The sequence below is a fragment of the Phragmites australis genome, chromosome 9, assembly GCF_958298935.1.
Source record: "Phragmites australis chromosome 9, lpPhrAust1.1, whole genome shotgun sequence".
Lineage (NCBI taxonomy): Eukaryota > Viridiplantae > Streptophyta > Magnoliopsida > Poales > Poaceae > Phragmites > Phragmites australis.
This window is the reverse complement of record NC_084929.1, coordinates 3,221,374-3,236,602: the sequence shown is the minus strand read 5'-3', so window position 1 is coordinate 3,236,602 and position 15,229 is coordinate 3,221,374.

Here is a 15,229-nt window from a genome sequence, read left to right as displayed (position 1 = left end):
TGATAAAAATAGATGCTGCTTGTGGTCCTTTTGTGTTCAAATGATAAGAACATATGCTGCTTGTGGTCCTTTTGTGTGTCCAAACGATAAGAACATATGCTCCTCTTGGTCCATTTGTGTGTTCAAATGATAAGAACAGATATGTTGCCTTGGTCCTTTTATGTGTTCAAATGATAAGAACATATTCTGGTTGTGGTCCTTTTGTGTTCAAATGATAAGAACAGATGGCACTTGTGGTCTTTTTGTGTGTTCAAATAATAAGAACAGATGCTGCCCCGGTCCATGCTAGTCTGTACTTGTATACCTCGACATATTTCTTGTGCTATCTCTGTAGTGGGCTACCTATTATAATTTGATCCCTGGATAGTGTGCTGTTGTAAGTTTAGAGATTGATTAGCATATCAGATTCTAGATAAGGAAGTTGATTCATCCTTTTTGTTTTTTCATTACTTGTTTGAATCTTATTGTTCAATCTCTATTTCTACCTCGGTAGGAAATTTCTTGTCCTTTTCAGAATATGTGCTCTCTAATTTGGTACAACAACACTGTCCATGATGATAATGTGTGATTTTTGAGAATTTTTCCAGTTTTAATAACTAGATGAGAACTTAGTAAATTGTCCAGTCATTGATGTACTCAATAGAACAATTAGAGCGCAGGACCTTGATTGTCCTAGGGCCAACTGTTATTCATTTCCTGAGAGCACTTTTATACACCAACGGTCCAGTTCTTGTTGTACACATGTCATTGGAAATTCTTGATTATGAATTGCTATCATTTCTTCGTATCACATTATTATTTACAAACTTGCACTTGGGCCTTATTAGGTTCACATAATAGTTGAAGAAGAAGGATTTGTCCAAATTGTGGTCAATATCCTTCATCTTCCCTATTATGTGTGCCTAATAAGACCATTTGCTATAGCCACTAAGACCGTATTTCTTTTTACTCATATTAAGTATTTTGTTAAAAATTACACTATTTTCATACTTATTTTTCTTTTTGCAAATGATAAAATTGGAGACCATACATATGACTGCAAAGCTTGACTGGGATGGTTATTACATATACACCATTCATATCTTTTCACTATCCCAGTCGAGCTTATAGTCGTATATAATTATCTCCATAATCTGATGCTAATACTATTTTCATACTTGTTTCACATATTTTTTGGTGTTAGTGTGGTTTCTAGTATATCATTTTTTGGAGTTAATGGATTTAAAGGAGTATGTCACAAACGATACAAGTCCAAACAGGAAGCTGTTACGGCATACAATAGTCAAGTCATCCAGGGCGAACTAAAATTGGCTACCTTTGAAAATAACGAGAAGAAACTTGATTTCACTTGTAAAGATGTCGTAATCCTAGTTCTTATTGTAACCATTATTTTGCTATATAAGATGATGTGACTTATAAGGTCAATGTGTCACTTATCAGTACCTTTGTGCATATTTGTGCCTATTTTGCTATGTAAGATGTGACTTTTTTTGTTAAATGGGGTCGTAATGTACTCAGTTACAATATTCTATGTGTATACATTCTATCTATCAACTCCTTCATGGTTATCTCACTCTTTTGACAGCCTCTCCCTCTCTCGTCAACTTTATCTCTATCTTCCTCCTACATTAGCTCTCTATATGTAGAATACTCAATCACTCATCGTCATCATATATAGAACTCGCAGAAAGGGATGGCACCACCAACTGTTGATCCAGCTCAGGTGCTAGAAGGAGATGTAGTGCTACCGTCAAACACTGAAAAAGGTAGCCCAAACCACTACCTAAATCTGGACCAAATAGACGTCTAAGGAGGCGATGAGGTAATTCATAAGTAGATGAATGCATATGTTCTACATATTGTCGTATAGGTTCTCAATAATTTTTTTCCATATGTGTAGATGCTTGATGATCCAAAGGGTCACAACAATGAGCAATCTCAGGAGCGGCATCATGTCTGAGGTCCCTCAAAAATGCCTATGGGACGATTTGTGTTCACGGATGTCTCACCAGTAGGGGAGCCAATTGAACCAGAGAGTTCTGTGGCCATACAACTCAGTCTGTGGGACGTGCCCATCAGCTACAAATTGTGGACTGGTGAACGAGGTGATGCACACGTGGTTCCTCATTCGATCAAGACATTTTGTGGCCCAAGATATTAGAGAAGTTTGACTTCCCTGAAGAGACAGATATGTAAGTAGTTAAAGAGTAAGACGCTAGTGATCATGGGCCTTTGATTTAAGAATTAGAAGGGCACACTGAACATAACCTATATGCAGAAAGGTACAACGCCAGATTTCTGCAAGTGGTTATAATTGGAAGATTATTTGTAAGCCTTTGTGGAGTACAAGTTATCGGAAGAATCACAGAGGTTGAGTGAGGCAAACTAAGCAAACTCAAAGAAGAACCTCTACCCCAACAAAGTCGACAGTCGTGGGCACATGAGGAAAGAACGACAGTGACAACAACAGCTAGATGATCTACAAGAGAGAAGTGTCACGCGTGAGATGGAGGGTTGGAAGGAACGATCGATGCGCTTCCTTCTTGGGAGGAGTGTTGTTACTCGTTTGATGGAAGCTTATGCTTTACGACCTCCAAAGACCAAGAAGTGATGCAAACTCTTGAAAAAAGCTTGTGAAAACCCACGAGCAGTTTGCACAAGGCTCTTTCAAGCCAGACAGGGATAGCGAGGAGTTCACCTTGGCATTGGGAAACAAGGAGCACAGTGGTCGCACACGAGGTGTTAGGGTGATGGGTTGGAAATATGGTTTCCCAGGCGACGTCGATAGTTACAAGAATCGAAAGAGATATCAAGCAGAATGAGATGTAGAACGCGAGGCGCAACAAGCTAGGATGATGGAAATGCTCGAACAAGCGCTACAAAAGGAGAAGGAACATACAGAGAAAATGATAGCATAAGAAGTACAACAAGCCCTCATGCGTGAATAGGGCGCCATTGTGAGCAAACAGGAATAGCCGACAGTGTCTCCTAATTTTAAACACTCCAACCCCGGTGGTCATCAGAGTAGCTGTGCGTCCACGGGAGTTCCGGGAGCTGACCCCATCACTTATCTCATGGACCTCATCACATCATGGATATCGTGTGAACTACATATTGGTGCTAGGAATATTATCCTCGTGGCTCCCATGAACATTTGCACATACGTTCGATACCGAAGGGCTACGCTATGGTTGAAGTACCATCATGTTGAGGTGGACTACCCCGCAGAAGAGGGGGTGAACACTAGAGAGAACAAGCACACATTCATCGTGTGGGAGAAGGCCCATATAGTGTTTTCACAAGGGACAGCTCTCGAGAACCTCTTGTCTCCACGATACCCTGGGCCACCATCGCCTCAAAGATCTACCTCTCCTCAGCCATCTCCTAGAAGAAGTCTACCTCGCCAGCCATCGCCTCGAAGAAGTCCACCGCTCAAGAAGCTAGCGTCATCAAGAATCCAACCATCAGCTCAAAAAATATGATTAGGTTCTGCAACATCGAAGCAGACGACATCATTTAAGAAGTCGATGCCATCTAAGATGGGTTTGGAACCCAAGGATGTCTATTCACTGTCTACTGAGGAAACCAAAAACTAGACATTTCCATCCTCCACCACCTCCATCGAAGCCTATTATGCCTGAAGATACCATGAAATTTTCATAAATATGGCCAAAGCTAAACATATGGGGGCCACTTCAAGTAAGCCGCCGAGTGACTACAAACGTATCAGTAAGAAACAGACCAAGAGCAAATCAGGTACAATTTTTCAGGATGCTCCAAGCATTGGAGATTTTCTAGCTTCTTCTAGATTAACAGCAGAAGAAATAGCATGACTTACTATAGGAGCGGATATTTCAAAGTTGGATGTTACATGTTCATTTGAGTTGGGCAAACCTTTGGTCAAACCAGATATAGAAAGAAACCTTACAACTCAAATACGTCGATTATATCAGTGGTACTTGGAGCAATCCAGTCAAGGTTTTCAGCCGTTCTCTGTAAGATATAGAGATGAATATTTCCTCAACGGGGACGGCTCCTTCTAGGTGCAATTCTTATACCTATATGAACTGTACAAGGATGATGCCCTCGACGTGGCTATAGTCAGAGCATGGACTCTGTAAGTGACGTATGCATATAATTCACGTTATATGATCTTGTACCTTGAACTTGCATGGCTAACTTCTCTCTTTCGTAGAATGGAGTTTCGCGCATGCCGACAATAATTAGATAATAAAGTAGGATTCATCGATCCTGGTCATATGAACGAGGAACTTGTAAGGGAGTGTCGAGACTTCATCGAGGACTACTTATTGAAGTGTCTGCTTTATCACCAATACAAGAAATTTGTACTCTTACCCTACAATATTGAGTACGTGTTTGCATGCCACGACATTATGCTTTTATGGGCAACTCAATCCTAGTACTAATTTGCTATAGTGACATAATATTGTTGCAGTTTTTATTGGATCCTTCTTGTGATCCACCCGGACTTAAGCAAGATTGTTGTTCGTTGTCTTGCACTCACAAAAGAGAGATAAAACAACTTACCAAGACCTCATCGACAAGCTAAACAGGTAAACTAGATCATTTAATCTTCTCGATGATTGCATCTAAGTTTAATTGGTATTCATATTCACGTACATGGTGTACATAAGATACTGCAAAAAGAGTGTTATCCACTTTCTATTCAGGAAGTAGTATGATGTAAAAACTGACTTTCGATATACATGGAATATTCATGACTTGTATTTTTTACTGAATAAAAAGCTTCAATTCATTCCACTAACGAATCATTTCCTCTTGAAGTGTATGAGGTAGCCACCAGGCAACAATCTCTGCGGGTTTTATATTCTTACTTTCATACATGCATTCAGTGTAGACAGAGACACTGTTAGATACAATGATCTTGCGGTATGAAATTACATATCGATAATTTCTTTTAAATTTCTATATGTGTTGAAGGACTAGTTCTTTCTATTCTTCAAACGCAGCACTCCAAACTACGCACATGTGCGTTACAACCTGCAGAAATATATGCCTTTCAAGAACAGATTGTTAGGTTCTTCCTGAAATATGTTATCAACCAAAAGGGTAAGTTTCATGAATCAATCGTGCCGTTGACGTAGGACAAACCTTCAGATGACACCATATATTCTAGTAGAGAGTACGTGACAAGGAGAAAGTCTACTAGGACGTTAGACTGCTTATATATCGCCAAATGACACCATATTAATGAATAACTTTAACTACTATGTATTAATGAAGGACCTAAATTACTATGTATTGATGTATCTTTATTATTGATTTACATTAAATGTGTCTTCTTGTATGCATATATTGAGAGGGAAAGAGACGAAGAGATCGAGAAGAGAGAGGGAGGGCAGAGAGAGATAGAGATATTGAGAGGGAGAGAGATGGAGGGAGGAGAGAGACAGGGAGGACAGAGAGGATAGGGAGGAGAGGCAAAACACTGCCGGCTAAAAGTATCAGTCGGCAGTGATGCTCTAGACATCACTACCGGCTGAAATAATTAGCCAGCAGTGATATCGGTTGGTAGTTTCAGCCGGCAGTGATTGTCGGGGACTATCACTGTCTGTTATCTATTGCCAACTTTAAAACCGACAGTAAAGGAAGTTTTTGAACCAGTAGTGATATACTGTTACGTAGTAGTGCAAGCATAAGAGATAGCGCAAAAGGGGACTAGCTAGGGTTATATACGTACATGTCATATGTGACGGGTGATAAATATCACCCATCACTTATTGTAAGTAAAAGGTGATGGGTTAAGAATATCACCCGTCACCTATTAGTTATAAAAGTGATGGGTTAATAATATTACCTGTTACATTTTAGAAATTCAAATAGAAACGTAAAATTCAAATTTGAAAGTAATATTACAAATTCAAATAACTTGAAAACTTAAATTCAAGTTTGACACTAATATTACAAATTCAAATAACTTGAAATCTAAAATTCAAATTTGACATTAATATTTGACACTCAAATTCAAATTCGTCATTTTCATTGTTTCTTAACATGGATCCTTTCGTTATGATCGGAGTGCAGGTATGGAGCTTCCTCGGTCGGCGAAAGGCTTGGCATGATTGCAGTTGCAAAAGGAGGGAATTTCATCGAATTGATTGAACTCCTCCTCATCAACGACGTTTACAACTCCGACGATGTGTCTTTTCGCAGCGAGAACCACATGGTTTTTCTTCTTTATTGTGTCATTCACATAAAAGACTTGGCGAACATCTTTAGCGAGTATGAAGGGTTCGGACTTGTATCAACATGTTTGAGATCAACGCTAGTGAATCCATACTTATCATTATTGACACCCTTTGCCCCATTTAACCAACGACACCGAAATAAGGCTACATTGAATCTCAAGTATTTCAACTCCCATAGCTCCGAAATAAGCCCCTCTGCATGTCGTTGTCGTAAGCATCTATACGGCCATCGCTGTTCTGGTATATGCTCTTCTCATCTTGGGCAATCATGTAACATGTGTATCCATTTATACTGTACCATTGATATGTCATGATTGTGTATATAGGGTCGGATGCTAGTTTTTTTATTAGAGCACTTGTAGGAGTACTTGATTGTCTAATTCAATCTTTAAACCATGTCTTCTTGTATGCACATATTGAGAGGGAAAGAGACGGAGAGATCAAGAATAGAGAGGGAGGGCAGAGAGAGATAGAGATATTGAGAGGGAGAGAGACGGAGGGAGAGGAGAGAGACAGGGAGGACAGAGAGGATAAGTAGGAGAGGCAAAATACTGCCGGCTAAAAGTATCAGTAGGCAGTGATGCTCTAGACATCACTAACGGCTAAAACAATTAGCCAGCAGTGATATTGGCTGGTGATTTCAGCCGGCAGTGATAGTCGGAGACTATCACTGTCTATTACCTACTGCGAGCTTTAAAACCAACAGTGAAGAAAGTTTTAGAGCCAGTAGTGATATGTTACGTAGTAGTGCAAGCACAGGAGCAAAATCTTGCATAGCAATCTAGTTCTTCCAACGAAAACCAATAGGCGATATTTCCGCCAACAAGAAAGAAAGAAGTCGTCGTCGGTGCATATAGGGTTCACGCATTCGCCCGCTACTTCAGGATTGGAGGACGTACCCACCCCAATCGAAGGATCGAGACATCGAGTCAAGTCTCCCAGGCTCCCAGCCGGTGTGGAAGGCACCAGATGAATGCGCTTTCTGCAAACGTGTAACCGCAAGCTTACCTTTGCATCGATTTATCAATCAAGCTAGGCAGCTAGCTAGTTAGATGCCTTGATCGATATTTGCAAATGTAGGTGGAGCAGTCTGAGCAACACAATAGTTTTGCATCGGCAGCTTGCTCGATCGGTCAAGTACGTGTGTGATTCCGGCTGCGATATTTCCGCGAACCAAGAAAGAAAAAAAGTCGTCGTCAGTGCATATAGCTGATAATGGCTATCAGTGCCATTTTTCAACTCCCACGCGCGAGCAATAATTGAGACGCTAAAAACTAGCACTGATAGCATAAATCGGTGTCAGTTCCAACAATGAACCGGCACTGATAGTGCTTATCAGTGCCAGTTCTTGACGCCTCAATCGTGGTTCACGCGCGGGAGTTTAAAAACCGGCACTGATACGTCAACAATACCGGTTACGCTCGAACCGATACTGATGAGACGCTATTTATGGTATATTCTGTAGTAGTGTTACTTGGCAAGGCATCACGACTATCTCGGACAATCTCCTGAAAGGGGAAAAAAGAAAGAAAAAAAAACAGTTCTTCACACATGGGAAGAACCGAAGAAGTCGCCGTCGGTGTATATAGCTGCTTTTATGCACTACTTCAGGATTGAGGATGTACCCACCCCAATCGAAGGTCGAGACATCGAGTCAAGTCTCCCAGGCTCCCAGCCGGTGTGGAAGGCACCAGATGCACGCGCTTCTGCAAACGTGGAACAGCAAGCTTACCTTTGCATCGACTTGCATCGGCAGCTTCCTCCATCGGTGAAGTGTGTGATTCCGGTTGCAATTTCGACTACGATATTTAGCTCCATTTTGCCGGTGATTTGACTCTGATGTTTAGCTTTGCTGAAGCAAGTTTTCCTGATCAAGTACCCGAGCATTTTTATGCATGATCTGCACCGAATAAGAACTTAATTCGTCTTCAGGATGCTTCCATGCACAATTAACCACCCTAGTTGAAATTAGGAGCCCGACATTTTGAACAATTTATGTGGGGAACAGATCGACAACAGGCAGCACAGATTCCACGGCGAACTCTTTTGGACTTTCAGGGAACGAGATCGACTTCCATGAATTTTCTGTTGGTAACCATTAGGTCTTTACGATGTACCGGCACGCGTATCCTTTTAGAATGAATATCTCGATGTATCAGATTATTCAAAATTAATATTTTAATGGCCAGAACAATACAGTTCACAAGTGTGTAGCACACCTCCAAGCTGGCTACACAAAACCAACAATCAGATCTAGCTACCACATATTTTTTATTAAAAATTAAGAACAATTTGTGAACAATGTTACAGCAAGCAAAGTTCAAATAAGCAAATTGATTCAAACCCGCAAGTAATTTTATATACTTTTATAAGCAAAATATGTACACACCATAAAACTAAAGTGTACACGTGTATTTTTAGTTTTTACCTTTTAGTTTTCTTCTTTCCGAGTGTCCCCAAAAATGGGTTAATAGGATGCACTGCTATGGCAAAAGTCGGGCTATTCTTTTTCTGCCTCATTTTCTCATCAGATCAGAGGTTGCCAATGACTGCATGAGTTGGTTGTGGAGTTGTGAATGACTGCAATTAGTTTGTCGTCTATCGTCACCCTGTTTCTCATATCAAATACCCCATCGGCCTCGTCAGAGAATCCGCTAATATCCAATCACGGAGCAAGCCCAAAGTTTTACCTGCACTAGTACAGAAATGATCATTAGTGCTTGCTTAAAAACGTCATCAGTGGTGGTTTTTGAGACAATATTAATTACTCGGCACTGATAATTATGAACCATCAGTGCCAGTTATATAACTGACACTAATAATTAGTCTCAATAGTCTGTGATATGTATCAGTGCCGGTACCAACAGGCACTAATACATATCATAGGGCCAAACAAATCTTGTATTTTAGAAATAAAAATGATTTCAGCACATATGCTGCTTGCTCATAGCATTTATAGTACATGATACAATATTTCTAGGTATAGCCCGCGCTTGCACTGGCATGCTCCTCACCCAACAATTGTAGTTGTAGTAGTCTTAGCGCAATGTCTGCCAAAGGGAAATCACATATGTAGCACATACACGACACTCGGATGGACAAAGAAACAAACAGATAAAATAAAATCAAAGGCTCCAAAGCTCTATAAACAAATTGGACTGATGTACTCCATTGAGTAATGGACATTAGCTACTTCACTGTGGTGAAGCAACTCAAACTGTGTCTGGCTGTGCTTAGGCACCACTAGACTCCTCGTAGCCCAGTGGCTTGTAGGTCATGAAGCTGATGCACTGCACTGTCCTAACGTTGTCGAAGTCGATGATTCAGAAGGAAATTAACCACTTTGCATGTTCAGAGCTCAGAACACAAGTCTAAACTCTAAATTGAATTCACAGAACGAATGGTTTCTTCGATCCAATCTGATCGCTCACTTGTAGAGGAAGCTCTTGTCGTGTAGGTCGACGACGAGCGTGGTGGTGCCGAGTTGGTTCACCATCTCCACCACCGTCTCCCAGAGCTCCCCCTCCATCACCATGGATAATGAATGAAATCACAATTAAATCACTGGAACAAAGGCAATGTGCTAAAAGTGCCATGGGAACCCTGCTTAATCTCCCATGATGAATATAGTAGCAAATCAACAATAATTTTGAATTGATGCAACATCACCACCGATCCATAAATATTAAAGAACAAACACATCAGAGACAAGTTAGAGAGAGTTTGGTCACACCCGGGATCCATGTTGATCATATCGCATAGTTCGATGTTCACAGCCCAATCCGGGCCTATCAGCATGTCGTTCGTCGCCCTCTCCATGCATGCCATAGCCATCAACATCTCGGCAACACAAACCACCACCACGACCACCTCCAAAACCCTAAATCATGTGCCAAGAAACGCCTGAATCAGCACTAAGATCCCACCTTTCCATCCTAAGAACAACAAATCTCACCCAAAGAACCCATCTTTGACCCTCCAAGAACCCAAATCCCTTACCAAATCTAAGCGAATTGCGACCCTGTCATGGATCAGCAGCATAAGGCATGGATGTTGGTGGAGATCTCCGTCCAGAAGCCGTGGAAGAGGGAGTTGAGGCTGGCGAGCACTTGCAACTTGATCTCAAGTGCTGGCTCCTACAGCATCGCCAGCTCGACCTTGGTGGCGGTGCGCTTGGCCTAGCAGCGAGCACCACATAGGTGACGAGTCCCATACCAGTCGCCCTGAACGCGTTACTAATGACTAGTCATTGGTGACGAGTAAAGACCTGTCACCAATGAGGTCATCAGTGATGGGTCATATCTCAACTTGTCACCTTTGAGCGTCTGCCATGTGCTTTGATGGCAGACATAAGTGACAGGTAAACTCTTCACCCATCACTTATATCCCAATATAAGTGATAGGTAACTAGGTTACCCGTCACTTATGTCTGTCACACATGTGCTAGGGGGAATATATAAGTGATGGGATTATATAAGTGATGGTTACCCGCAACTTCTATATTAACATAAGTAACAAGTAAATATGTTACCCATCTCTTATGTTTATGGTGTCAAGCTAGATTGGCCTGCTTCCTGGCTACATCCTAGAGCATTGCCAGGATTTGGCAGCCGTCTTCTTCCTACAAACAACAGCAACGCATCCAAGTTCATAGAGACAAACATACTTATATAAGAACTCACTTCATCACATAATCACAAAGGTTACAAAGTTCTAATCTATTCTTTGCAGAATCACAAATGTTACAAAGTTCCGATCAACTCATATTACACAAGACATCATAAAAAAGGGATTCTATAGTGGAACTCACCGTGTGGGCTGATGACTTGAGACACCATTAACTCGGTGATCCGTCGTTGAATCTTCGGGATTGCACCGTTGTCGAAAAAAGAGAGCGTCAAATCCCTAGCATAATTTGACACGTAACCAATATCATGTTACCATAGAATTAAACTAATTACGGAAATTAGTTACGAATCATCTCGTATTTTACTTACATCAGGGCATTTGAGATCCTTCATGCGGAGCGTGAGGAGCATGTTCCACGCAATATAGAATCCGCAAGCGTTGCCTAGTGGTTTTTAGTGGCACTGCTATTAGAAAATTTAGTGCTAGATCAAAGGAAAAAAACATAACAGAGAACCTGGTCTTGTGTGTCAGTCCGTGGCCGTCTTTCTCGTTGTAGTCAGGTTAAACTTGAAGGTATTTCTCAAAAGCCCTACATAAAGAGAGATCGATTAGGGAGCATTTGAATGTTAGAAAATTTAAATATGTATACTAAGCTAGACAGAACGTACGTGTCGAGGAGTCCTTTTACAGCACTGTAATCACACTCTCCAAGTTTGCCTTTTCGTCCTACTGGTCTTGACAAGTCGAGGTACCACACTAAGTTCCAGTTGAGGCAAATAACCAGTAAGATCCAATGGCCACCGGTGTTGTGGGCACCCAACAGGTAGTGCATTTTGGAATATTGTTGCGTTAACCTAGCCACTTGGTCCACGGCGAAGTCGGGGTGAAGTTGGATGACCGATATTGTAATGGCCTTAGGGTCAAGAAATACGATGGAGTCCTTGTTCGTATTTGTTTCTTTCATCAAGTGTCTACAAATAAGAACACAGTTTGATTCAAGACTTAGTGGTATTAATTAATGATTATCCAGTTTCAAGGGACTTACAATATGAAGACCCATAATAAGGATACATCCAGGCCATCAAGGTTGAAGATGTCATATAAGTCATTGAAACCCACAATGAAGTAGCCGTCATCTTTACTTAAGAAGTGTCATCATTTGTACTGTATGACTATAGATGTGTCATTGCTGTCGTCGTTTGATACAAGCTTGTCCCGCCCTTGCTAGGCCATCTACCGTCATCATGGGCTTACCATATTTGACTTTTGTGTTGGCACTAGTCCACACTACTCCAATGTTCGTGGCCTTCCTCGCCAGTACAATGGCCTTCGTTATATCTGGCATGTGCTTCTTAGAGCCTTTCTTCTCGACCTTCTTGTTGTTCTTCTTTGGGCACTCTGGGTGAGACAGAATTAGATCTGGAAGTGAGGCTGCCAGATGTAGAGGAGAAGGTAGTAAAGCCGGCTTCTCTGGAGGAGGAGAAGGCAGTGAAGCTGCCTTCTCTGGAAGTGAGGGGCGTGGCGGCGGTGCACTTGGAGCTCGTCCAGACTGGGATGCACTAGAGACCACGATGTCACCCCTCTTCCACTGGATCCTTTGACAAAGAGTTTCACCCAGAGTTATGACTTCATCATTGGGTGGTATTGCTATGTACTATGTCCACCATAACCACGGCATAGCTTGCACGTATCGGGACTGTATGTAAGATACGGACACCTGGAAGCACCTGGTCCCTTGTAACCTCGATGTGATACCCGCTAGGCCGGATTACAAGGCTGCAGAGCATGGGCCCTTCTAGCAAGTCAATCGTATCTAGCTCCGTCATGGCAGTAGCTATTTGTTACTCGACTTCCTTGTAGGCACAGCTACTCTTCCCTGCAGCTCCGGGGCTAGCTTTTTGTGGCATGGAAATTTGTATTCCCTGTGATGCAAGCTGCCCCATGATGTTTGCATAAACTTTCTAGGTGATGTCCCGTGTAATTGCGTCCACGTCCACTACAGACCTCTTCCTCTTCTTGTACATCTTGATGTCATCGAGAAAGCCGTATTTCTAGCCCTAGGACTTTGATACACCTCGCACTCGACCTGGGTGCTCCGGGTTTCCCAGCGCCGTTGTGAGAATATCATGTTCCATGAACCAGGTGAAAGAACCTTAGCTGCCTATGGCTACCTTTTCGTTGACTTTTTCTGCAACTGCCTGGGTTTTGTTGTTTTTTAATGTGATTTCCCCGCTTTCGGATAACTCACCCCTTGCACGCAAATATGACCGCGATCATCCCGAGAATTGGAACCAAGGATTCTCATGGCCTTTTCTGACTAATTTTTCATCCTCTGCTTGCCATTTTGCCCTTTTCCTAGCGTACCCAGTTGCGCCAGTCCTATGGTTATGCTTGTTCTTAGCCCGAAGCTGCTTCTTCTCCTTACTCTCCATTTTGAATTGCTCAGAGTTCTTCATCTGCACAAAAGCATCCTAATCTTCCTCTTTCAAGTGCTTGTAGCTCTTGAAGGGCACCACCCCTTTAGCCAAGTACTGATTCACAAGCTTGCTCTTAAAGCTTCGGTGAAGTTTTGCGGTCGCTTTCATTGCTGCGTTGGCTGCGGTAATCGTTTGACACTTGCTCATGTTTCCAAGGTACTCTAGATACTCCTTGATGACATTATCGAACAAGTCTCTCTTTGCTTCGTCACTGAGGTCATCAAACTTAGTTATTATCGGCACCCTCTCCCGAGCAATGAGTCCTGTGACCCTCCAGAATCTATTCAGGGCCTTTTCATCTGTAGACAGCCCGTCAGCATCGATTCCTGTGACGGTAACCTTGTCCATCGGCCACTGTGTTTGTGTCATTTGCTTTAGGGCTTGTGCACTGCTACCAGTTGTCTGTCTTGGAGACTACGCTTCCGCCATCTAGAGAGAAAAAAAGGGGAGTTGACATAAACAAAAAATATTCCTCCATTCAACAAGTATAAACTGCATTGACTCATATAAATACCTCTTCGGCAGGATTGTATTCTTTGTCAGTTGCCCTACAGTGGCTCTCCGGTCACACAGAACAAGTCTCAGGCTGTGATACTAGCTTTCGCTGCTGCCGAAGAAGGACGGCGGGTGCGGGCTTAGGCTCCTATCCGCCCCATCTTGTGTTGTGGTGGCCTCTAATGCTAGCATCCTCTGTGCTTTTGGTTTTTCAGGGGTAACAATCCTATTCTTCCCCATGAAAATTAAGTATAGTATATTCTGTTCTCAATAGAGGAAAGAAAAGGAATCAAAGTTACTACAAAGTGCTCATATTACTATAAACTTACATCTTAAGATGTCATCGCTCAAAAGAGGTGACGAAAAAACACAAACAGATAAGCCGAATCAAGAAGTTGTGGTCTTTGCAATCTTGCTATCCTAAGAATCATCATGGTTGGGCCATGCCATGGTAATTCAGAGATTAACTATCATAGGTAGCCAAATCAGAGTTCATACACACACACACATCATATACATGATCATGGAAATATAAGTTGTCCTCGTAAAAATAGATAGAGTAGTAATCATGTATAGATAATTGTAGAACTGAATAGTAGGATGTGAATTTAACATTTGTTTGCTCTTAGAAAATTCTATCAGCTGGCTCCAAAACTACAAAAGTTTACTCCTAAGCTAATATCTAATCAAATCAAAAATTGAACAAGCAAATGAGATCACACCTAGATAAAGATCCTGAGCACAAATTCTCTAAAAAAGCTACTGCTTCCTAGACACGGCTACTGAGCAGGTGCTTGAGCACTAGAAAAAGAATCAAGCACCTACATACCACAAGACTAGGAGCACAACAGACTAGCACAAGACAAGCAGCACAATAGACCAGCGAGACAGTAAACTGATTGACTACAAAGCCTCAAAAATCGGTATCTAAGAACCGACCAATAGGAATCAAAGTGCGAAAGCAGCTACTGCCTAGATTACAGTAGCAAAAGGAGGGATTTCATCAAATTGATTGAACTTCTCCTCATCAACGACGTTTGCAACTCCGATGATGTGTCTTTTCCCAGGGAGAACCACATGGTGTTTCTTCTTTATTGTGTCAGTCACATAAAAGACTCAGCGAACATCTTTAGTGAGTATGAAGGATTCAACCTTGTATCCAACATGTTTGAGATCAACGCTAGTGAATCCATACTTATCATTAGTGATGCCCTTTGCCCCATTTACCCAATGGCACCGAAATAGGGCTACATTTAATCTCAAGTATTTCAACTCCCATATCTTCGAAATACGCCCCTCTGCATATCATTGTCATAAGCATCTATACGGTCACCACTGTTCTAGTATATGCTCTTCTCATCTTGGGCAACCGTGTAAAATGTGTATATATTTATATCG